Source organism: Cygnus olor, chromosome 12 (genome assembly GCF_009769625.2).
Source record: "Cygnus olor isolate bCygOlo1 chromosome 12, bCygOlo1.pri.v2, whole genome shotgun sequence".
NCBI classification, from domain to species: Eukaryota; Metazoa; Chordata; class Aves; order Anseriformes; family Anatidae; genus Cygnus; species Cygnus olor.
The window spans coordinates 20524042-20549041 of NC_049180.1; the positions used below are offsets into that span (position 1 = coordinate 20524042).

General features: G+C 37.7%; 1 protein-coding gene across 6 annotated transcripts in view; it reads left to right on the forward strand.

The window, feature by feature from the left end:
• ZNF536 (zinc finger protein 536) overlaps window positions 1-25000 on the forward strand; it is a 341577-nt gene that overhangs the window by 76723 nt on the left and 239854 nt on the right. For all 6 annotated transcript variants that reach the window (XM_040571232.1, XM_040571230.1, XM_040571233.1 and 3 more), the window contains one exon: window positions 24612-24733. The gene's annotated coding sequence lies outside the window, so the exon portion shown is untranslated. The remainder of the gene's footprint in view (window positions 1-24611; window positions 24734-25000) is intronic.

The window sequence follows — 25000 nt, forward strand, 5'->3', positions numbered from 1 at the left end:
GATTTTATAAAAACTACCAAAAAATCTATAATTTCCCCAAGCATGCTGCAGCACCTCCACACTATGTCTGTATGCCATAATTAAGGTTTTCTGTAAATGCTTTTGCATTTATTCAAGGGGCTATATCTCAGCTTTTAAAATATCATTCAGGGTTCAAATTAACTGGACTCCACAAATTCTCTCTAGGGGTGAATATTTATTTTTGTGCGGTGTTTGTTTAAATGTTAGCTAAAATACCAGAATAAATAACAGTAGTGTAGGAAACAGAGCCATACTTTGAGTAGCACATTAGTTGAAATATTTGCTAATGACTTTCTACTGGACTATTTGAGGGGAGAAACTCTTCATTGTAAGCTGAACTGATAAGAATGACCTTAAACAGCTGTAGAGCTGTGTAGAGTGAGCTTTCTTGTCTGGGGGGTCCACCAGATAAAATTTTCTACCAGCTGAATGAATGTTATAATGTTTCAGTGAAAAAGAAAAATGATCTTTATCAAGCCTGCAGAGTAATTTTTGTCATCACCAATTTCTTAATGATTTTTGCATGCCTACTTAATGTGCATGTATGGCACTACAGTGACCTGATAGATCGTAACGGCTCCACAGGAGCCATTGCAGGCTATTGGGCAAGTGATCTATGAATTAAAAATTCTTTAACAGTTTTGAAGAAGCTATTATGGTTTATTGTGTCAGTGACACCTGCCTTTTTAGTATGTGGACTTACTGTGCACTTGTGCCACTTGCACAGGCCACAGAAATTATGTTGTTCAGAAGAGGAATGTTAGTGAGAGAAAGGTCTGAGCAAAAAAAAAAAAAAAAAAAAGGTTGCAGACGGGCTGAGATTTTGAAAATCTGGATTTTGAAAACTTCCTAACTAAAGTTCAGGGGACTTTTGCTGTAGGGTTCGTGTTTAGCCTGTTAACAGAGGGAGGATTTAATGAAATTTGGGCTAAGATTTAGCTTTTTACAAAGCTTGAAAGTGCATGCTGGGGTTGGATTCCAGCCCATCCATGGTAGTCTGTCATGGGATTTATAAAGCTGTGATTTGCAAGGCCATGATTTACAAAGCTGTACATTCTGACCTTAAAACCTGCATGACAAAGCTTTAGAGAATGCGCAGTCTCAGTTGATTCTACAGATAATTTCTTCACTGAACAAGTTATGTGATTTTACTATTAGGTTGTGGCAATCAGTGAGCTCTCTTTTCGTGTTCCCTACATACTGTTAAATCTCTGAAGAAGTGAATGGTTGAGGCATAAAATGATATTGATCTCCTTGAATTTTCCCACACAGAAATGAGGCTTTAACTGCACTCACAATGGAAGGGAGAGATTACATTAGGTTAGGGCTGTGGAAATGACACAGATGTCTACTAATAAAAGTGGGTTGTCCAGCCGTGGAGAGATGGGTGTTTTTATTTGGGTAAAGGCATCCGAACAGAAATGTAGTGGCTGTTCATGCTGGAATTATATCATAAACTCAACCCTCTCATGAGAGTGTTTATATGTGCCTAGAACAATGCTGCCCAAAAATCTTGGACCAAGAAGCATGCGATATACCTTGTGATGTGAAGCTTTTGGCAAAATGAGGCTTGATCACATACCTGATGTTTTAAATGATGTGGTGGGAAGAAGCAGTTATCACTGGTTAGCATCTTTGTGCTTTCTAGAGGGGAATTTTTGAATTTTGAGAGTGGTGAGAATTGTGAATCAGCAGTGGACTACTTGCTCTAGCTTTGTTGACGTCAGGTTGGGAAAATTCCAGTTGTTTATATGCATGTGTAAAATGGTTGATATCCATTTTGACTTTGAGAGACAGGTGGGAATGTACTGTGGCATTGGTTTCTGTGAAGTCTTGTGGAAGTTTATTTTGTGGAAGTGGTGCGCTGCTAGCTTCCTTCATGGTTCAGCCCATCAGTTTGCTCCAGAACTGCTTTTCGTTGCAGTGAAATACATATTGTTCTTGCATTTTTATTCATGTAACTTGTTTGAGAAGTTGCAATATGACAGGATATCCAAACACATGATTAACAAATTGTGCTTTGCCTTTTTTCTATGATATATAACAATGTGGGATAATTTCTTAAGAGACAGTGAGCATATTTAATGTATTTTGATTCCCAGCTCGGATGGCTTTTTTTTTTTCTTTATGGAAACCACAATTTGCAGAACAATGAAGGAGTCTGGGAGTTGGAATAGTCTATTTTAAAAAAAAAAATATATATATATATATATACACACAGAAGAATCTGAAGGTAACCTGTTGGTTGTAGCTACTGATTGAATGTGGCCCTCAAATCTAACATGTAGTCATATTGATGACTGCCTGTGACAAACAGGCTAAAGTGGCCCTTCTTTTCAAAAACAATATAAAGTAAAAAGTAGAAAAAAAAGAGTACACTTTGCATGTACATTAACCCTATTTTTTGACATTTGCTTTTTTTTTTTTTAAGTATCTATAAATAAGAAACTTAGCTCTGAACTTAAAAATAAAATAGATCTAATTTAATGAAGAAGTCCTGCTCATGTGAAGTTGCAGGTGCTGGTGGTGTTTGGACATGAGCATAACCCTAAAACAAGACACAAATGTTAAATATCTGCTCTAGACAGGATCCATACACTATGTGATGGAATTTAGATTCTTAAATCTTTACGTGTGATGCTTAGTAACATAAAATTCTCAAAGTGTCTAGGCACCTTATTCAGGTGACTGTCCATGTAGGTCCAGGTATGTTCTTACGTACCCAGAACTAACACCTCTTCCTGTTCATATCCAGAACTTCCAGGTTTTTGCATAATGGTGGTGCCTATTGCAGGATTCAGGAGCTCAGCCAGGTGCCTAACAGATATTGCAAGACTCAGCTCCTAGATAAGTGCTTTATTGGATGTTGGTAGAAGTGCTTTGTTTAATCAGGACTGTGGCACTCCAGGAAATTCTAGAGTGATCATATATGTAATTCATTTTGTTTCTATTCAGTATTTGTGAGTCCTGTATATTAAGCAATTGTGAAATATTTGGAAAACACATCATTGAAAGTAACATTTCACATTTGTATTTTCCCATAAGTGTATTTAACTGTTAATGAAATCCATGGGACTGAAAGCTGTTGAGACAGAAATCTTATTCAGAAGGAGACTAGAGCTGTAGTGCTCTCTGACTCATTTGATCCTCCCATATCTCCTTTGGGATTCAACCGTTTTTAAAAGGAATTACAGATAGCAGTAGAAGAATAGCTTTGCTGGCTATTCAGTCCATGGTGTTTCAGCATAGGACACAGATTAATGTAATTTATTGTGTTGACTTTTGTTTTCTAGACATCTGCTCAATACATGCAAACTCTTTCTGTATAAGCTCTGAGGAGCCATCAGTTGGTAGCAGTTATAAAACACTGGGCTAGATATACACTGGTGACTTGGAAGTAAAACTCTTTATGCATTGGCTCTCCAGTCCCTTGAGCTATCCAATTGTCTGCATCAAATAATCCCAATGTGCCTTGTGTCAAATATTACTGATGTCACTATTGACATTGTGTCAAAAAATGTCATACCTAACGTTTGTCACTGAAGAATGGTGGTAGAATCAAAATTTGACAAAAAACACTTAGGGACAGGTAATGAAAGTACTGTGAGTCTTTCCCATTCCCCTCAAAGGGAACTAAGTAAATTGTGAGTGTCTACTCAAATTTTCATATGCAATACACATTTATAGTTGTTTTTTTCTAGTCACAGAGATTATAAATTAAATTTCCAAAAATATTGGTAAACAGGTGAAATTACCCCCAAATGAGTTCAGAATTACCCAAGTTAGCCTACACATCTGCAACTGGTGTAGAACAGCTCCACGTGTTCAGCCAAGGTAGTAGATAGCTTCAAACATACGAATGCAATTTGCTGAAAGAATTGTACAGGGTACTGGGCCATGAAAAGTCTAGTGAAAAGCAACCACCACCACAGATTTGGTTAGTTTTATTGCACTTCTATGTATATTATTTGAAAATTCATTATCATGTATGGTAATCTTTCTTTTTTTTTTTTTTTTTTTTTTTTGTGAAGAAGGTGTTGTGTCATATCAACCTGCATTAAAGTTCACTTCCATTATGCATGGCTTGCTATAGCTTAGTCCCTCCAGGTTTTCTTAGTGTTTTATAATTATAAGGGCAGGATCTCTCACCCTTGTGGATGTAGTTGAAGAACTATTTATGAATGTCTCCAAAGAGACCAGTTTTCAACACTTTTGTCCTTTCTTGCATCTACCCACAGTAGTCCCAGAGGATCATAATCTAGCTGTAGATGAGAATAAATGGAAACTCATGGCAACTGCAAATTTTCATAAGACTGTACCAGGACCTGTAGCTCCCTCTGAGTTGATGAACGCAGTTTCATGAGAAGTGGCTTAGGGAAGAGCATGCGGAAGCCTGGGAGAGGTGCAGATGAAGTGGAGACCTGCTGCAGCAGCCCCACAGCAGGGTACAATTCACTGAAAAGCCTGGGTCGAGGGTGGTGTCATTTGCACCAATACTGTTGTGCTGGGCAGGCCTGAGAGCCAGACTCTCCCTGCTCCCTCTCTCATGGTCCTCTCCACGCTCTTCTCTCTAGAGAAGAAATGGTCAAACTCTCTTTGGTAGAGCCATTCATGGACTAAAGTTGTGTTTAGATAGTAAAGAGAGCACAATCAGATCAGTGTTATTTGAAACAACCTAATGATGCCTGCAATCTATACCAGCTTGTTGCTGAGTATACACTAGATACAGTAATTAATATTAGTTCAAATTCAGATGAACCTAAATGAAAAACTCTAGGATGTTTTAACATACCCAGCCTCTGATATGTAGATTTTTCTAAGGGTTTGAGGATTTTGTTTTTAGTTAGCAGTATCTCTGAGCCTCTGGCTCACTGAGCCGGGTTCTCTATCCCTTCACCTTCTGCAGCAGCAGCATTGTGAAGTTCTGCCACTGTCTGGAGCATGGGCAGCAGCATCTGGCCAGAGTCCAGCATTTTCAGGTTTTGCTGCTGAGAACCTGTGATCAACCTTGAGCAGACAACTGCAGGAATTCCAAAATACTCCTTTAAAGTAATAATAATAACAATGGAGAACTTTAAAGCAGCATTCCACTCTGCTCCTAAGTCAGCTGCCTGCAGTTTTCTCAAGTAGATACCTCTTGCTGCCCTGAGAGCCTCCTGGCTTGTGTGCAATAGTATTGGCTTGTGCTGTCCGGGCAGTTTGTGTGATTTGTTAGAGCCCCAAGGTCAAATCTTCTCAAGCAGTAACAAAATGAGACAGTACTTATGTATCCATCAAAAGGCTGACATATCATGAGCTGTTTTAGTTTTGTACAGCTTACTTGAAGTGAAGGAGTCATATTCAGACAGTAAGCATCCTAATGTCTGGGTCACCATACAGAATCAGTTACTGGAGAGCAGCTGTACTTTCAGTATATGTACTGTGGCCTACCTGCACTGGCTACTGCTATTCTGGAGGCATTACTGAGAAATAATGCAAATCCCAATGCATTGCTCCTGTGAATCCTAGGTGCTAGGGTCTTTTTGGGGTTCTTTGGGTATATAACCATTTTAAGTGCTATGAACTTGAAAGCCATGCTAATTTTCTGTTTCTGAAACATCTTTGCCTAAAACACAATAACAAATTCAAGAAAAATAAAAGGATGCTCTGAGGTCATGAATAAATGTAGGTGTAGGAATAATAAAATCCTTCAGTAGAAATACTCAGGAAAGTAACAAAGACATAAATAGAAAGCATTTGCTTAATTACTGACACGATTGGATTCAACAAACTGGTGAAGTAAATTACTTTTTGGCCTCATTACATTAAATTCATTAAAAAAAAAAAGTAGTCTTGTGCTTTTTACCTCTGAAATGTACAGTATTTGCATAGAAACATGGAATCATTAAGGTTGGAAAAGACCTTTGAAATCACCTGGTCCAACTATCACCCTACTGCCAATGTCACCCAAGTTCAGTGCTGCCAATATTTCTCAGTGGGGTGAAGTGGCTAAGGTGATATTTAAGATTTTGTGTATGATGAATGGGTCATTTACTGTCCTATATTTAAACTCAAAACTCATTGAAATGTATATTTGAAAATCGGAATTAGTACATTTGGCCTCACTGGCACGTTGTCTTCAGAACAGCAAACAAGAATCTTCCAAAGTATTACTGGGAACGTTGTGTAGTCTAGATCTTGTTCCTGGAAGACTCCTTTCCAGTTGCAGGCTTTCTCTGCTTTAAATCTCTCATATTCCCGCATACCAGGAAAGATCCTCTCACAGTTTTAACAAGGATAGTATTTTTGAATTATTATTATTAATAATTATATATATATATATATATATAAAGAAGCTTTTCACGACCTAGTCTTGACTTCCAAGGTGTTTAGAAGCAGAGGTGTTGAAGGAAGGTGCTAACCTCTACCTCTACAAATCTGAGTTCCAATCTGAGTGATGTGATGGAACCGAGAGTTTCCTTTTTATTATGCAAAATTTTCAGACATTAAAAAGTTCTGCTTCATACAGCGATTGGCCAAGATTGTTCAAGCTGTTCTATCTGAATAAATGATATATATTCTGAGACATCTTCTAGAACTGTTTTGGCATTCACTTGTGCTGATGAAGCTGTAGGTTAATGCTTGCTCCAATTAAAAAAGAAAAAGGTCAAAAAAAAAAAAGAAAAGAAAAGACTGAGTTCCAATAGGACTGTGTGAGTGAATGTGCTGGACCAGAATGACAGTCTGTGCTCAGGACACTCATTTATGATGTCAGAAGCTAAATCCCTGATCTACCTTGCTCAGAGCCAGACCTGAATGTGAGCCTCTCCCATTCAAAGGGAATACCCTTACTTCACCCTTCTCTAAGGCACTGTGGGTCGTCTTTTCTCCTGACCACTACTTTTATGAATTCCTGGTAATACAGATTTGTTCTGTTCTTTGTAGGGCTTTCTGCCTCTGCTTGCCCTCTATAGCAAAGGCATGAATTCTGAGTTCATACTAATTCTAAAAACATTAATCCCCATTAAAAGAGTTAATGGCTGGACTTAGTCTTTGATACAGCCTTTAACATGCTAAAGTAACAATAAAGTTTAATACGCAAATACAACACATTTCCTTCCATTTAGTTTAAAGTTCTCTCTCTTGTATTTAGCGGTTAAGTAATGAGAATACCTGTATAACATTAATACTTTTATGGTATTTACTAACATAAATATTTGCTTTCTAGAAGCAATGTTACACAAAATTCCTGAAGTGCAGTCTAAGCAACTGTTGGAATGTTTGAGGTAAGAAACTTGACCTTTGGGAAGATCAACATCGTGAAAACAGAGTTTCCACTGTTTGTAACTTGTGTCCATAGTGAGGGGGCTTGGAATGGCAGCAGGGCAATGAACGCACACTGTGTCACTGTTGAACCCCAATGGAAAGTTATTGTCATTATAATTACATTGATAACAGAAAATATTTTGCATGAATTTCAGCATATCCTTGTACACTCAAAACAGACAGTTCTGCAAGGTCTTTCTGCAACAGATAAGGGAAAATAAATAGAAAGAGACCTTCATTTATACTAAATGTTAGAAATTGCAAAACCTGTGTAGAAAGGAAGATTCTTGAGTCAGCTTTGTTTTAAATGCTGATGAAGTTATATTAACTGCAGCTTGAAAGCAGAGCAAAAAATGTCGTCTTTGAGGCATCATCTTTTCCGTGTAGTCTGCTCCTTCTCCCTCAAATTATTTGGTTGTCAGCTATTATTCTCAAGTGTTTGAATTCAACTTGCACCGTAAAATATTATATCCATATATCCATATTGCTACATTTGTTACTCAAGTGATGGTCCTGATATATAATCAAAGCAGCTTTGATTATGTGCACAGATGACTTTCAGTGATAGGTGCATGAAAGAGTGAAGTTTTACCAGTCTTTCCTCCACTGGAGTGTTTTTTCCAGATTGTAGAGAAATGTAAAGAACGATTCTAAAACAGTAAGCCTTCCACAGAGTTATTCCTAGCGCTAAAAGAATTTGCCTGATTTGTTCAGGTGAGTGTTGATACGAGTCAAGGGGCAGTTGGGAACCGTCAGGTGGTAGAATTTTCTTCAGGGTGGGCTTGAAGTTGAGAATGGATGTCCTTTACTTAGTCACAATGCCACTTTGCCACTTCTGTTATTTTAATTATTTTTATTTTAAGGATTTCTTTGCAAGGGGTCTTATACACTTTTTTTTTCTTAGCAAAGTAGTCCTACTTAGCTAATTTATTTTTCAGCTTTAAAACATCAGCATTTTATAGATCTGAATTTCACAATGTGAGGATGATTGCTACGTACAATTTGCAAAATTGTGATTAACCAGCCCCTGTTTCGAGTCAGTTCTCCCTAATTCACAAAAGGCTTCCAAGAATAGTCTGCACAAAATTCAGTGTGCAAATTGTAGGGCAGATTTTTAGAGGGCAGTTTAAAGAATGAAGTCCTAAGGGTTTTATCTATATTTATATCTCTTGTTAAACCAAACTCTTATGTAAATGTTACAATCTGTAAATAACAAGCTGAGCAGCTTTCTTAAAGGAAAGATTGCATCCACATTTTTTGAGATTTGGCAAAATTATTAACTTACACAATAGACTAATATACAAGTATATTTGGAAGCAACTAATGCTAGCCTGTTTCTTCATCTGTATTTTATGGATATTTAAAGGTTTAAGAATACATAGACCTTTCATTTTCCAGTAAAAATCATCTCAAATTAAAAAACACTGCCCTTAGTGATGGGTTGAAAAAATGGAGATAGCTTTTGTATACTTTTACTTTTTATAGCCATTAATGTTGTAGTAAATCTTGTATTATTGTATACAGTCTAGATTATTCTTCATTCTTTTGCCTTTGGACAGGAAAGAAATTACTGGCTTCCATCAGTGTTATTGGCAATCCCCATATTCTGACATCTGTTCCTTTCTAAACATTTTACCAACCTTGATGAAATGTAGTTTAGTGTTAGAAGCTGACTTGAAGAAAAAATTGGATGATAAAAAAATAACATTGATTAAACACCAGAAGTAATTTACCAATGACTATCAATATTTTGATGGCCACTGCAGTTTATTTCAGAAAAGCTTGACATCTTATAGAAATTTTAATCATATTTAATCTTTGAATTAAACTGAATAAATGAATTCTCATTTTTTTAAACAGAAGTATGAGAGACTGATTTTTCTCAATTTTAGTTAAACTCTGAGTTCTATTCCTGAGAATGTTTGGGGCATATTTTATAGATACCATCCAAAACAGCCCCTCTTCACCCCCAAATAAAGTATCCCTCTCCCCCCCAAAAAAAAAATCATTTTTAATACATAATGGTGATGTCATTTATTGTTTTGCCCTTTACATGGAGCTGTGCTAGTGCAGTGCTAGACATACATGTGCCAGAGCTAGACCCGTTGAATGCGTAGGGGTGTTCTGCAGGGCACTCAAAGGACAAACAAAGGTAGCAATTCTCTGGTAAACCACCAAGTTTCCATGCATACCTTCTTTATCAACTGTGCTTCATTAAAGTAAAGCAAAATAATAAAGATGGGCTTGATTATTCTCTCTCTTCTACCAAGTGTAGAGTAATTAAAGGGTGTCTTTCCCCACCCCTGTGGGGTGGGGAACTGCAAGAGGACCCTTGTGAGAGGTTTTTGAAAGTTGGGGCAAAAGAGGGGGGTGAATGTTTTGTTTCTAGGAATTGGAGCAAGCTAATTATGTTGTGAAGGATTAGGGTATGAACAAAGTCTTTGGACAGGAAGTATGGGGGGGAATAAATTGAAGAGTTACTACAGAGTATGTGTTTTGATGTTAGAAAAAGTAGACATACAAGAGGATGGGAAGAGAAGTTCTGTAGGTGTGATTAGATTTTTTATTTTCTTATTTTTTTTTCAGAAGCACTTAGCAGCAGTCTCAATGTAGCTGGTGAAATTCATAGGTTTTACTATGGACTGGTAATGTTTGGCAGCAGAGTTTGAGCAATGTTAAACTGCAAGACACATCTGGATCCTCACTGAATCTTTTCCAGTGAAGCCATAATATTTGAAAGTGGGAGGAAGGCATATTTTTGCAGCACTGTATATGTATATGAACTCTTGAGGACAAAATGAAATTGCAGCTCTTGATGAATTCACTTAGTTGCACCAAGACTTTCAAAGGTGGAATTCCACCTCTAGAAATAGGATCTTATAGGACTCCAAAGATGTTTTTGATTCCCTTATGTTGGAGAGTATCTTGAACCATTGAGGGTTCAAGGTAGTTGCTAAGCTATTTGAAGTGGAGGGGATTTGAGAGATTTGTTTTCTCCATTTTTACTGAAAATTTTAATTTGAAGGAAAATTTTCCTATCAGCCCTTCTTTTGAAACTCAGCATCTAATGTGTAAACAATTTTCCTTTTATTTCCCAAAAGTCTTGTATGGTAGCAGAAACAGTGGTCTAGGTTAAAGTGGTGTGTAAACTGACAGTTTTTGGATTCTACTGCTCTGTGCTAATCATAACAACAACAACAACAAGAATCACACATTTCAGCCAGAGACCTCTCAGCATGTTTTATAAATTCATTCAAAGATGAATGAATTCTCACAGTTCCTTGCTAAGGATATTTAGTAGAGAAAGTAAACGTTATAGACAAAATGTCACTTTTTAGAAGTACATTGTTATTCTTAAAGCTGATTTTTTTTTCTGAAAATACATTGGATTCAACTATGCTTGTGTGTACCTACAAGGTGTACAGTCTGATGCTTTGGAGGCTGTGCAGGGAAAGGGGATGACCCAATCTGAGTTTCAAGCCATTTCCGAGTCTCAGAGTTCATCCTAAAAACAGGAGACATTTTGACTCCGTGTTCCTCCAACAGAGTGGTCAGCATTTAAAAGCAGTTGATTCAACATAGGTGTTTTATACATACCTTTGGAATTATAATAATAATAATAAAAAAACACCTTTTTTCCTAAAAGCTGAAATTAAGAGATGGAAGAAGGAAAATCGTCACACTGTAGTCATGTTTAGTATCTCTTGTGCAAGAAATGGAGGGAGAGTCACTTGCCCCAGTGTCACAGAGCTAACTCAGCAGGAACCTGACACAGGACCCAGGAGCCCTGACTAACCCGGGCAATGTGATAATCAGTAGGCACCCGCCCTCCCTTGTCAGACCCATAATGCCTGATAGCCTTCTCGTACCATCTTGCAGGCTGCCTTTAACATATGGTTTCAAAGCTGTTGACGTTCACCTGCTTAGATATCTGTACAAACTACTAGTAGGAACTACATAAATATCTAACAGATGCACACATTCACCCTGGGATTAATGCATTCTGGACTCGGACCCGTCAGCATCACACCCTTTCGCAATTGCATTTTATTTTTTTCTTGCTCATGTGGTGTACACCTGTGACATGCTGGCAATGCACTTGCTTGCAGTGAGAGAGCCCCTCAGGTTCAAAGCTATCCTTATATCTTTGTTCCGTTATGGGTGAACCTTTTGAGATTTTCTCTTAGTTTTCAAAAGGCTTGAGCATGGCATTACATCTTTAAAACCTAGTCTGACCCTCTTTTGAATATGCTGAATATAAAAGCAGAAATAATGCAAGGAGAACTAGATAAATAGATGCAGGGAGACATCATAAGGAGAAAAAAAAAAAAAAAAGCTCCTGAGCTTGCCAATATTATTTCATGCTTTTTATTGCAAACCTCTAAACTAACAATAGACCACCACCTCACGCAGCTGGGTGTGTGAATTGAAGGTACACTGAACGTGTGGGCTTTCCAAATGTAGCACAATAACAGGAACACCTGTGCTAAATAATTTTGCACTGATTTTATTTTATTTTATTTACAGTATTTGTAATCCTTCTCTTTTAGAACTCTGCACGGCGAGAAAAAATGACTTTTCAATTTCAGTATCAGTTATAGGACTTCTCTCTCAAGATTTGATGGAGCTGTTAGAAAATCATGGGGATTTACATGCAGTAAACAAATGTAGCATAGAATTGTAAAATGGAGGAGAGATTTTTCATCTTCTGGACCCAGCTTTGCTAATGTATGTTGGCTCTGGCTAGTGGTCTTCTTGCTGTTCAGACCTGTTTTTTTTTTTTTTTTTTTTTTTTTTTTTTTTAATTCAGCAGTTGATGTTTCAATAGCAAATAACAGCAATGGAAAGGTTTGGAAAAATATTGGTAGTCTGTAAGTGTATGTCTTAAGGTGCATCACTGATTTCAAATTATTAATATTCCGTAATTCGTGTCTGTTTAATGAAATGACATACTGAATCAGAAAAAGTAAAATGAGGAATTTCTGTAACTTAATTCTCGTTGCTACAGAACCACATAGTTACTATTGGTACTAATATTATTTGGAGTCATATATTAGGTTTAGAGTTATGTGTGATGATAAATTTCAGGGGAAAAATAAGTTGCTTTTCACTGCCAAGAATTTACTGTAGCATTCTGGGCCATGAATCTGAAAACTATAAAGATGGACATCATAGGTAAAATACAAGCTTACTTTTTGGTCAGTTTGTTAGCAGTGTAAATGAATCCAAGGGCCAGTTAACTTTTTTTCTCCCCTAGTGATACCCAAATTTGAGGTTTTCTTTCACCCTACCAATTTATGAGCATAATTTCTATTAATTCTGTATCTTTCTTACATTGTTGTTACTTGAAATGGAAAATATTGGTTTCAGTCCAAAAGAAAAATTTATAGCCTGTCATTGTAGCCTTGTGCTATTTTAATACAGTAATACAAATGCATTCCCTCTTTGTGATAAGTGTATTATTTTTCCTTTTACTTTCTCATGTGGTGCTGAGACTCTTTCCAGACTTGCTTTGTCTCTGTAGTCCCAGGGATTATAAATGCTCTACAAGCCTTTAAAGATACTTGTTATCCTTTCAAGTAAGGGGAGCAGGCTCTCTTGTTCTGTCCCCGTCAGAGTGGGACTGTAGAAGGCAATGTTTATCTTATAGGGCTAAAAGCTGAGCCTTGTGGTACTTCCCTGTTAGGTCACCTATAACCTCGTGCATGTTTTCCTGTGCACTCTGTGGGAAACATGGCATCCGCCAGTGTTGGGGAAAGTAAAAACTTTTACAGGCCCATTTGAGCTCTTGTGGATGTGCTCAGCAAGAAGGAGAGGGAGCTTACAACACAGAAGTTCCGCATGTTTGGGAAGCGAGAAGGAGACCCACTGGACAAAATTTTCTTTCCAGCAATCAAGGGAAGATGGGAGTCCCACAGCAGTAATGTGGACTCCGCTAATTACCACTTCCAAGTTATTAGCATCTGGAGCCCTTTTTCCCTTTTCTATGTAGCAATTACAGAGTGGGATAGATTAACGTGTTGTAGAAGCTGTATGGTGGACTACGTTTCTCACTGTTGGCATTTGGTTGTTTGCTGAAATTGATACTTTCAGTTGAAGTACTGGCTTTTTACCTTGTGTTGCATCCCAGACCATTTTCTTCATAGCTAATGATTCAAGTACCACCCAAATTATTTATTTACTTCTCTACTCCCTGCCCCCACCAAAGAAAAAGAAGCACATCTTAAAAAGCTAAAGAAAACCAGTCAGACACATGTTTTGCACATGAAGAATCACGTCTATAGGAAAATGGGATCCATATGTGTGTTTTGGATGTGAGCATCAATGCTCAGTTTAGCTTTGCCCACATGCCAGGGTGTGTGTGCCGCTGCTGAAAGCTCTGAATTTTCTTGCTAAATCACACACAAAATTTGAACTCAGGGTTGAGTTAGAGTCATAAGTTCATAGTTTTCTGTTGTTTCTTTTCCCCATGTATAGCGTTCTTTGTTTACAACCCAAATCCTCTCTAGATTAAACTTTAAAAATACTCCGTGATTTAATGGACTTAGGATCAGATTCTAACCTCCAGCGTGAAACAAGCCTGACTGTAGCACTCAATAGCAATAGAGGATTGTTTGCAGTTGTGAAGCAATGACCGCCAAACATTATTCAGAAAAAAAAAAAAAGTTGCTGGGACTAATTTTTGCATGGATTAAATATTCAGATGAAAAAAAAAGAGTAACAATAGACGGTGACATACAAAAAGGGTAGAAGAAATTACTACCATTCCAACATAGCATTGCACTTTTTTAAAAAACCATAAATATCTTCATAAAAAACTTCATATAAAGAACTATGCTGACTTGAAGCTATCTGCTGCATATGTCCTGCAGAAGGATCTGGACAGATGGAAGATTGTCCTGCATAAATCTGTTTGCAGTTTTCAAAAATTTATAAAGATAATTGTTTTTTCAGTTCATCTTCCAAGTTTTGGGCTTGTTTATGCTTACACATTAATTTTATTCCTTCCTTTCACTTTCCTCCTAAATCAGAACAATCTTGTAACTTTAAGATCAGATCCTTGCTGTTGTTCAGGTACTTCGTACTTGTCTGGTAGTGGAAAGCATGTGTGACTTCCCTGGCCTCCCGAGGATTTGAAATACCATTGCTAAGACAGTCTTTAGTAAGTGGCTGCAGTAGAAGCAGTATGTTATTGCGCTTCTCTCTCTGAGGATGTATTTGGAACAGAGGGACAACCTCTGACTATGATTGGTTTCCTGTTGAATGCAGGAAAAAGAAGAATTATCCAGAGAACGGATCTGAAGCTTGTTCTACTGTATTCCATTCCTACTGTTTTGCTATCACATCTCAGTGATTTTTCAGGGCGTGAGAAGTGAGGTTCTGGTTTTAAATGTGTAAAGAGCTTTCTTGTGTTTCCACAGAACTTAGATGTTTTGGGAGTATTAATGCTATGTAATATAAGTAAAGCAAATATGAAATTATATGATACTTCAAGGATGGAAGAGATGCTTTTAGAGCATTTATTTGCTTGATTCTTTTGTCTTGTTATCACAGTCTTGCTCATGAAAGATAAAGCAAACTGCTTGCTACCAGCACTATACAGTAACTTTTAAACCTTCCTACTAGGGCTTGATGATCAATTACTTCATAAAGAAAATGGGGTGTTTTTCAAAAGCTGTGCTTTATTTTCATTTATAATTATCTCCACATCAGTCTTCAATTTTGAGTCTTGAATTGGACACACATGCACACTGACTTACATGAAAAAGATCTGTGACCAAAGTCACATGGCGTTTCCATACCATAATTGTTCTCTGAATCAGGCCCCGAGTCCTTGGAAGTTCCGGCAAACCTACGAAAAGCTGGTTTGAGTTAACCTACGGGCCTCGGAACTCTGCTCAGGTTTTCATGTCATAAATATACGTATATATTTTAATGGGAGGGAAGCGCCTGTAACTTCTTGTTGTGTTACCTTGGTATTAGAAGGCAGTTTCCTAAGACATGAGACCCGTAAGAGGCACGCCATCAGCTGGAAGCCTGGTCCATGTGAGTGTTTTTGTGATCTGCCCTTGTGTCTTCTCCTGAATGTTCTTGTTAAGTTTTGTGGTTTAACAATTGTATTTCTCAGATTCTTAAGTGGAGCGTATATTTCGCTCATCTGTTGCGTAAACCATCCATATAAAGATAAGATGGTTTTGATTTTTTTAAGAGAGGAAATGGTTAAGCTGATTTTACCAAGGTGCTGTTGTTTGCAGAAAGTGTGTAAAATACATATAAATAGCTTCACTTCCTGTCAGGTCACACAGATATTTTAACTGTAAAAATGTTATTTAAGAAACTTAGACAGATTTTTGATCCTTGAGTTGAGCTTTTAAAATTTGGTCATGGCTCCATGTGAAGTCCAGATTTTTAAATAATTTAGGTGGTAATAATCCATACAGTAACAGCAGATCCCAGAGAGTTTCTTGGGATTGTGCACTACCTCAGGATTATGACTGTGAAAAGCACCAGAAAAAAAGGCTAAGAGGGATCAATCCAGGTTACTTTTCCCTGGGCAAAAAAATAAGAAATACGATGACTCCTCAAGAGCCAGACCTTGTGGGAGTCTCAAGGAGGAGGTCCTTTCCTTTGGATGAGCATGCACCTTATTTGCGAGGGTGCTACCCTTTCAGCTCACAGCTAAATTCACACACGTTTCTTTAGAAATATAAAAGCCAGCGCTTGCATGAACGCATGTAGGAAACCTTGGTTTCATATCTTCCTGTAGATGGTAACTGCCATATTGTGAACCACCAGGGCCTCTCTGTCAGTTCACAGAATCCCATTGTTTCTGCCGTGCAGCCCCAGCATTATGGAGGCGAAGCAGAGCGCTGCACGCCGTTGGAGGACTACATCAGCAAATCAGTGGCTAATAAAGACAGGCAGCAACAGCAGCAGCAGTGTTGGCCTTCTCCACAGCAGGGTACCACAGATGTTTCAGATAACAAAGTGAGCTTTGCTGACAGAACATGTGTGTAATATATAAAATAATGGGAACTGAAAAAAAAACCAGGACCACTCCAATCCACCCATGTAAAAATGTTTTTTTATTTATAAGTGAGCAGCTGAATACAAATGTTGTTTGGTTACATAGAAGTTTGTTTTGTTTTTTTTTCTTAAAAAAAAAAAAAAAAGAAAAAACGTAGGCTGATATGAATGAGAGGCTTTGCATGGTTTCTAGTAAAATAGACTGTGCATTGAAATGTTTTTGTTGTCCCGAGGATGGGTCCAGATCTTCAGCTGGGGTAAATCAATGCAATTTTATTTCCTAGCAATTACACACATATTTATTTTTTAACTTCCTCTAAAGATCTGGCTATGCTATGGTTGTGGGGGAATCCCAGGGCTGACGTTTCCTGCATAACCCTATGGATGGCTGAGGAAATTCTGACAGAAGCAGCTCTACTGAACAGTTGCTACACGGAGGAGTTTGGCAGAGTGGAGAAACTGATAGGCAGTGATGACCCCCAACTGCCAGAAAAAAAACCAAGCAGATCTTATGTAAAATAATTAGCTGGGAAATGGAGCCATTACAGCAGAAATCCTTGTTTTTGTGATATTACAGTCCCAAAGTAGTAAGACTGACATCACAGTTGTGGAATCCTTGAGTAAAGGAGGTTTTCAGGGTTCCTTCCTGCACCAGTCCCAATGGTGTGAATAAGGAGCATGAGTGGGGCACCCTAGAAATTGCCAGGCCACTCAAAATGGCCCATAGTGCAACTGATACCTCTACATGGTACTGCATTGTTGGGGTCCCGTACAGCTTTGTGTGTGGCCAGCTGAAAGAGTTCAAAAACTGAACTGAGAGCAGAAAGCCCAGGCTGCCTGGTCATCCCCCGTGTGTGCTTGCATGCCACGAGTGAGAGCCATGTGGGAGCATGCAACTTGTTATGCTGCTTTTGAAGAATAATAGACATGATGCAACAGGAAACTCCTATCAGAGGCTAATAAATGTTTCCTTGTAAAATGGGGAGATGCTTATGTGAGTCCAGATACAAAGTGAAAGTAAGACAGCCCCCAGAGGAATTACTGAGGTAATAAATGTACTTACTAGGGCAGTGTGTGCCAGAGCGAGACAGAAATGGGCTAAGACCAGAAGAAAATTAGAACCTCAAGTGCAAACTGAAGCAAACTGGTCAGATGAAATTCAACCTTTTCCTCTGAGAGAAGTGTGTATCCTGGTATCTGCATGCCTTGATTACCTGGGGTTGGCAAGGCCAATGAAAGAACAACAGTGTATGATTTCTGCCATCTGTCCTGTTTTAAGAAGTAAGAAATGAACGTAGAATATGGTAACCAGCTGAAGGAGGATTTGGCTCTCTAGATGTATGCATTTTTATGTACAGATTGTGCTGTTACAACTACACCATTGCGACGAGTCAGGGTCTGTTTGGCTGTCAGGATATCATGGCATGTGGCTCAACATTGTGCTAAGATCCTTTGAGACTGCCTATGGGGTATGTGGTTTGGCCCAGCACTGTGCTCCTCTGCATGTAGTTGTGTCTATTTTATTGTATTTGAGATACAGTCATGTAAGTTGTGAGAGGTAAGGGCACATTTATTTGCAGTGAAATCAACATGAAATCAGAGACAAATGATCTATAGTGGCTGTCTCTGAAGCTGAAATACAACTACAGCTAAGTAAATTGCTCTGAAAAACTTGTGGCTATATATATGTAGTGGTGTCTTTAGCAAGGGTTATATTTTCACTGGTTGACTAAAGCAGGGTATGTAAAAGCAGGAGTTGCCTATTGCATTCTTTAACTGAAGAGAGTAAAATAAATCCTGATTTGAGCAGTGTCTTATAATTGAGATCCACCTTGAACATGCCAAGGTCAGAACTCTAGACACACAAAATGCTCGTCAAGCTGCCCAATAAGATACCTTTATTCAGCCAAATTGGAAAACTTGTGCGTAACTCAAAAAATCAGAATAGAGTCCTTACTGAGCAAGGTTAGGAGGGATAGAAACAATCGGCTTATATGGAGTATTTTTACTTCATAGGAACGTGGTTCTGATTGTTGAAAATGTATCCCTTGCAAGAAGTACAAGCATAATCCTATGCCTACTTTGCCCTTTGAGTAAAAGTATGCTTAATAGCAATTTCAGGAAAAAAAATCTATTTAAAGCCTGTTGAACAGAATATCCACTTATAGAGGGAAACTATGAGTGAATAATGTTAATGGAGTTCTGTTTTGTAAAATGCATAGGACAAGTAATAGAATCAAGCTACTACAACAGTGGATGATTGAATTACATTTAAGAGAGTACCTAATTTATGACCTTTAAAAATAGTTTTAGAGCTGTCTGCTTGATAGGTTTTGTAAATCCTAGACCTCCTTCATACAAAAGTTTTTAGGAGTTTCATCTCTCTTTATATTATGGTCAGAGAACCATTTGTGCTATTGTACCTCAGTAGTTCCATTAAAATATTTAAGTAGGCTAATTACTAAAAGAAAAAATTGATCTCTAGAGAAAATTATTATACCTGTTTATTAGTGTGGGAGAAGTTCTTAATCTGAGAGTAAATTTTGAACAATAGCAATGAACAATGACCAGACCCAGGGCCTCCTGAGAAAAAGGAATTAAGCTTTATAAATACTAATTATTGATGTTTTTCCCCAAGACAGAAGTTTTTTTTTTAATTTCTGCGTAACTTCCACCAATCACTGGCATATTATGTACAGGAACATGAAGTTTTACACACTTACCATTTTCCTCCCATTTATTTTTACTGTTTCTGTTTGTTTTATTGCTGTGAAACTCTTGATTCAGTGTTATGTGCAAAGGAGACCCCCAAATTTACTGCACATTTTATTAAAACTGTTTCAATTTTTATCAGTTTTAGAGATCACTCTAGCGTTAGTGTGAGTGATTTGATGCTTATTTTGTGTTGCATTCTTCAGGAAAGTAAAGAAAATTTGAGAGCCCTTCCACATAGCATTGGGCTTTACATACAGATACTGTGTAGGAATACCCTTTTAAAACTCTCTGTTAAGTTTTACATCGCTCCTTAAAACATCCTACAATTTTGTTAGCTTTTGTGCTGGAGGGTTATGCCTGCTGTGGTGCTCATCTTAAAAGAAGGCAGAGAACAAAGGTGGAATAAGCTGCTAATCTTTTGGATCAGCCAGACGTTATTATTCAGCGGTATATGGGAATTTAAGGCACCGATCCTTAAGGGTGAGAGGTGCAGGAGAGGGGCTCTGAGGCTGCCAGCAGCAGTCACTTCCTTGTAGCATCCTGGTTGCCAGAGCGCTGGTGCGTCATGCTGTCTTAAATGTGGCTTTTGCCTGCTGGGTGCAATGGAGCTCTCTGCAGAGCATCGCATTTGCAGAGAGCTACAAATGGAATTGGCTAGTTTAAGAATGCAATCTTTTTATTTATGTATTTATTTATTTAGCAAGAAAGTCCCTAATGCTTCATAGTCCCTAATGCTTCATAGGTGTTGCTTGTTCACTGAGAAAATGTGGTGCTGTAGCTCTGCCTGGGTTCCTGTTGAGGTAACCTCAAAATTATGATCGCTGCATAATCAGGGCCAAAAGGGCTGGACTGCATGTGCAACTAAGGAATGGACTGGAAAAAGAAAGTGAGATTTTTGTGGTCAGTCATATTTGCAGTTCTGCGCTTTATAATGTAAAGTAAAAATTGTATTGTTTTACGGAGAGGCTCTGTTAGAGGTCAGCCCGTGTCTTAAACAGCCAGTTGAAAGTGCTCCCCTTGACTCCCGATACAATTTCCTCTGACTGTTAGTTAAGGCCCATTTCTGCTATGTCTGTGGTGTTCACAGCTCCATATGGTGGTTGCTTAAGGCTGATTTAAGAGTAAACAAGAAGTACAGGATTTCGGTCATACAAAGGTATGGCATTTGGTCTACAAGAGTGAAGAAATGTAAAGCAGGGATACTACTGTCTCTATTTTACACCAAATGTGATAGGAGTCAGAGAGCAGATCTCACTTTTGGTTTTGTCACTCTTGCGGGTTCATTATCATACCTTTTCCAAAGGAACTTTGTGATATTATTGGTGCTCTTCTGAAAATGAAATTACTACACCATCCTCTGCATTTGGTATTTGCCACAAGGAGAGCTTCTGGCTTTGCCCCAGACTGCATACAGTCTGGATACTTTTACAGTGAACATCTCTGAAGCAGTGAGGAACATTTTTGTGAGTATGAGATAGAATGTCAGGCTAAAGCACCATGAATAATTTATAGTCCTCAGATAATTGTCCTATGAAAGTTTCCAGTGCTTCCAGTTTTTTCCTCCCACTCCTATTTTCAGCTATCAGTTATAGAATCTTGACTTAATATTGTTAATTGCATAGTAAACAGAACAATATTGTTTGCCCCAAGACAGATTACCATTTCTCATTACAGAATTCTCATAGACCACAAATCATTGATACCATCTTCACCAGTTATAATAAAGTTTATCTTCAATCTGATAAAAGGCATGTACTGAATAATAACTGTTGCTCTTATTGTAAGTGGTTTAAAAACATGCTTTTTAAAAAGCTGGCTAGTTCGTTGAAGTTGCAATTCTGAATTTGTCATAGTAAAGTGAGGTGAGAGTTGTGGACATAAATGGTCAGGTTTCCAAAAACTTCTCTCTGGGTGCAGTGTGTGTGGTTGCACTTGAAAACTGGTGAACCTCTTGCTGATTGGCAGTCAACTGGACCTGCCAGTCCCACTTTTCCTGTGTTAATCTCTGTTGGTACTTCAGCCTATTTCCATCTTCAACATATTCATGAAGAATTAAAGTGAGTTTAGATGCTGTCAGAAAGTTTACCTCATCAACTCAAATTGTAGAGACCCTCAGTGGTCTGAAGGTTTCTGGCTCAGTCCCCAGGATGAGTAGTTACACCTGCCAAACTGCAGGCACAGAAACCAAGTCCTGGCTAAAACCAGAGTGAGAACCATTCTCATTTTACTTATTTCCCAAATTCTCTCTACCCCATTAGCTCACCTCTATTTATGCATACTCAACAGGGAGGAAGAGAAAAATTAGTATGACACAAACTACTAATATAGATAAAGAGAATGGTATGGCAGAAGTATATAGATGAAAAGCATTACAACATATATTGTACAAGGGAAAATCTTCCAGTAGCGAATTTCCATTTTTCCCTGTTGAATTTAGAGGTACTCTTTGGTAGTGTCATATCTACATGACAAGATGGGAGTATTTGCATCATTTCATAAATGTCCTGAAGAACAACATTGGCTGGAATTTTAGTTGTCACCTGAATTTTGCGGTTTTTTTTTAACCTGTTTCACTTGAGATTGGGCTCAGCCATGAACTCCAGCTCTGAATACAAACTTTCTCAAAGCCTAGCTCTACTCCTAACTCAGGGTAGCACTAGTTTGTTGAGAAGTGCTAACATTTGGAGCCAGTTTCAGAATTCAGGGACTTCATAAGACAACTGAAAATATTATGCAGGTCCATCAGGGTATGGATCTGGGTGCATGAGGTTGTGATTGAATCAGGTTCTAGTGTAATTCTATGGGGAAAGAAGGATTCAGCAGGATTCTTTCAGAGTTGAACCCCAAACTCATTAAAATATTACAATAAAGTAATTAATGCACATGGCCACTAGACACTCTTAAAATGTAAATTTCACAGCTGTAAGAAATTAGATTTGTTTAAAAATAACAGAAGGCTCAAGTACAAATTATGGAGTAAAAGCCTATAAAATTTCAAACTTGGTTTTAAGGCACAGTTTTTTTTTTTTTTAACCAGATCATTTACTTTAGCACTAGCATTCAGAAACTGAATTCCTTGTCTGTCTGTTGCCCCTGAAGTTGTAGTCGGGCACCGGTGTGGAACTGATTAGCTGGGAAGTTTTCTTATCGGAAGGTCAGACTTAGAGTACAAAGCACATTTTTCAGCAAGCCCATATCCCATTGGAATCCATCTTGTGTTCAGGAGTTGCCAGGCTTACAGCTACAGGCACAATATTGTGAAATTCGTTGAACACTGGTGTGCGTAGTTGGCACAATTGGGAAGGCAGGTAGTGCCCCACCGACACCAGGTATTAACAGGTGCTGGGACCACTGTTTTTTTTCACTATACGTGGATTTTGGCTGACACATGAAGAACTTGACTTATTTGAGCAGTTCCTGTAAGTCAACGTCACTAAACCGATTTGTATCACAGAGGCTAAAAAAATAAAAGCTCTGGAGTTCAGGAGTGATGGAGCCAACTAGACGTTGCAAGGAACGCAATTCCCATCTTCTAAAAGTAGGGGCCTAATCCCAGATTCTCTAGCACTTTTTCACCTGTCAGTGTTTACAAACATGGGCCTGGCTATAATGCAAGAAAAGACTTTTGACTAACAAACATCCAACGGTGTATTTCAATCTGTTTACATTTGAAACAACACTGAGATACAGGGTTCCACACGAGCTTCTTGGCAAATCAACTTCAGCAGAGACCTTGCTTGGTTGAAGGAAGGAATTTTGGTCAGAATATGTTCCAGATGAATCCTTTTGGAGCCCCATTTCAAAATTTATGCTACGTGCCTAACTATTAAAAAGTTCAGATTATGACTCCTTTAATGTTATTTTAATGCTAGTTTTTAAAATGTAATTATAAATCAAATTACATTTAAGATCTGAAGCTGACAGTAGTGAGTTGGAACGCTCTAAGAGCTGCTTTAAAAATAACCCCTCTCAAACTTTATTAGTGGTTTCAGAAAGAGAAGTGCAAGTGGGCTGGCCAGATTTATCCACGCTGTTCCTGTCTGAGATAGGGAAAGCTAGCTAAGTGTCAGCTGTTTTCTGGTTTCCAGAGACATAATGTGGGATTTTTCATATTTACCTGGAAACTGCATTTCCACAGTTTGGAAATGTTGGTTTCTTTGAATGTATGGTTTCTTTTTGGTGTGCAAGGCATCAACTTCTTATTTCCTCTTCATTTTCTCATTCTTGACCATAACTAATTTCTCTAAAGATCAAGATTTCTAAACACTGAGCAGACACATACACACAAACAACAAAACCAACCAACCAAACAAACAAAAACCACCAAAGAAACCAAGTCACCAATGAAAAAACACCACCAAGTTGAGAAAAACAGGTCATAGTTTGGCGAATGCAAAAGTTGTGGGCAACTGAAGCAATCATAGGAAAGAAATGTGTTTAGTAACTGTGGCTGTCATTTTCATCAGTCTCCTCACCTGGGTGAAGGTATGTATGTACTTGAGAAAATGGGCTGCAAAAAAGACTAGAAAGACACAGCTGAGAGGATATAAGCAGGGTTGAAGTGTTCTGTTAAAATAATATCTCTATAGGTTTTGGTAACTTTATGTGTGTATATATATATATATATATTCTTAATTGGATATAAATATTTGCATTAGTACTTTTGTAACTTGCCTAATAATTTACTAATCCACAAAGATATTGAATTAGATGTTAGATATTATTTATTTATTAACAATTCATATTATATAATTCAATTTTCCATTTATATAGAGGTGGTTTAAGGAAGAAAAAAATCACTGGGTAGGTAGACACGAACAAACAATTTATAGCAGCTCCTTTAGTTATACGATGAAGTTTTTCTTTTCTTGAGAACATGCAAAACATTTATTCAGTGGTTACAGAATTCTTCAGTGAATAATACATTTTCAAAATCTTTATTGTTACTTTTTGTTTATATTATTTATAAATTTACAGTCATAGCTGGTTACTTAAATCATGTTCTTTCTTCTGTTCCCTGATTGCATGAGTTACATATTTACTTGATTCAATACACAATGTAAATTGTGAGCATTACAGCTGAACGTACGTCTCAGAATTTTTGTCTGGTTGCTCAGTTACATAAATCAGCCAGTTAAAAGAGGGAGGGGATGTACCACATGATCTACTTAAGCAGCTAATACTTTTAAAATTTGAGATTACATATCCAAAAGTATACATTTTGACCACTGTGTGTAGATTATATAAATTGAGTGGTTTTACTTCTATTCCCTGATTAATGGTTGATGCTATTACATCTACAGAATGAATGTCAAATTCGAACTTCAATTTGAAATTTGAAGTCAATGAATATTTAAGTATTCATTCTAGATGTTGACTGTGAAGATGTGCTAATATTGGTACAGCTCATATGCTCCAAATTTTGCAGACAGACAAAAACAGAAAGTAGTTACATGTTCCTAAGGCTGTTAACTCAAAATTTTACTTTAAATTGCAGTGTTTTATAGTGTTTACTCAGCTCTCTTTTCCACTTTGTTTTGCAGATGGGGAAACTCAGGCAAAGAGGTTAAAGGACCTCTCCCAGGCCACAGTGTGTGTTGATGTCTGTTCCTGCTCCCTAGACATGTGCACAGACTACTAGACTTCACTGCTCTGGCTGCAGCAGGTAAGATGGATTGTACATACAATGTGATTAATTCTTTAATTGACCTTAATATTTCCTGGAAAGGTGAAAGACCCCCAAATACATGAATATAAGATCTCTATTTCAGTTGAATCCCTGAAAATCATGTGGAAATGATTATTCCCTGTAGCAGAGATAGTAAAAGCATAGATGCAATGGTGTATACCAACTAATACCTAAAATGTATCTGAATGAAACAAATGCCCTTTTTTTCTGAGGGTAGTTAGACCACTGGTGTTGCGGGATAAG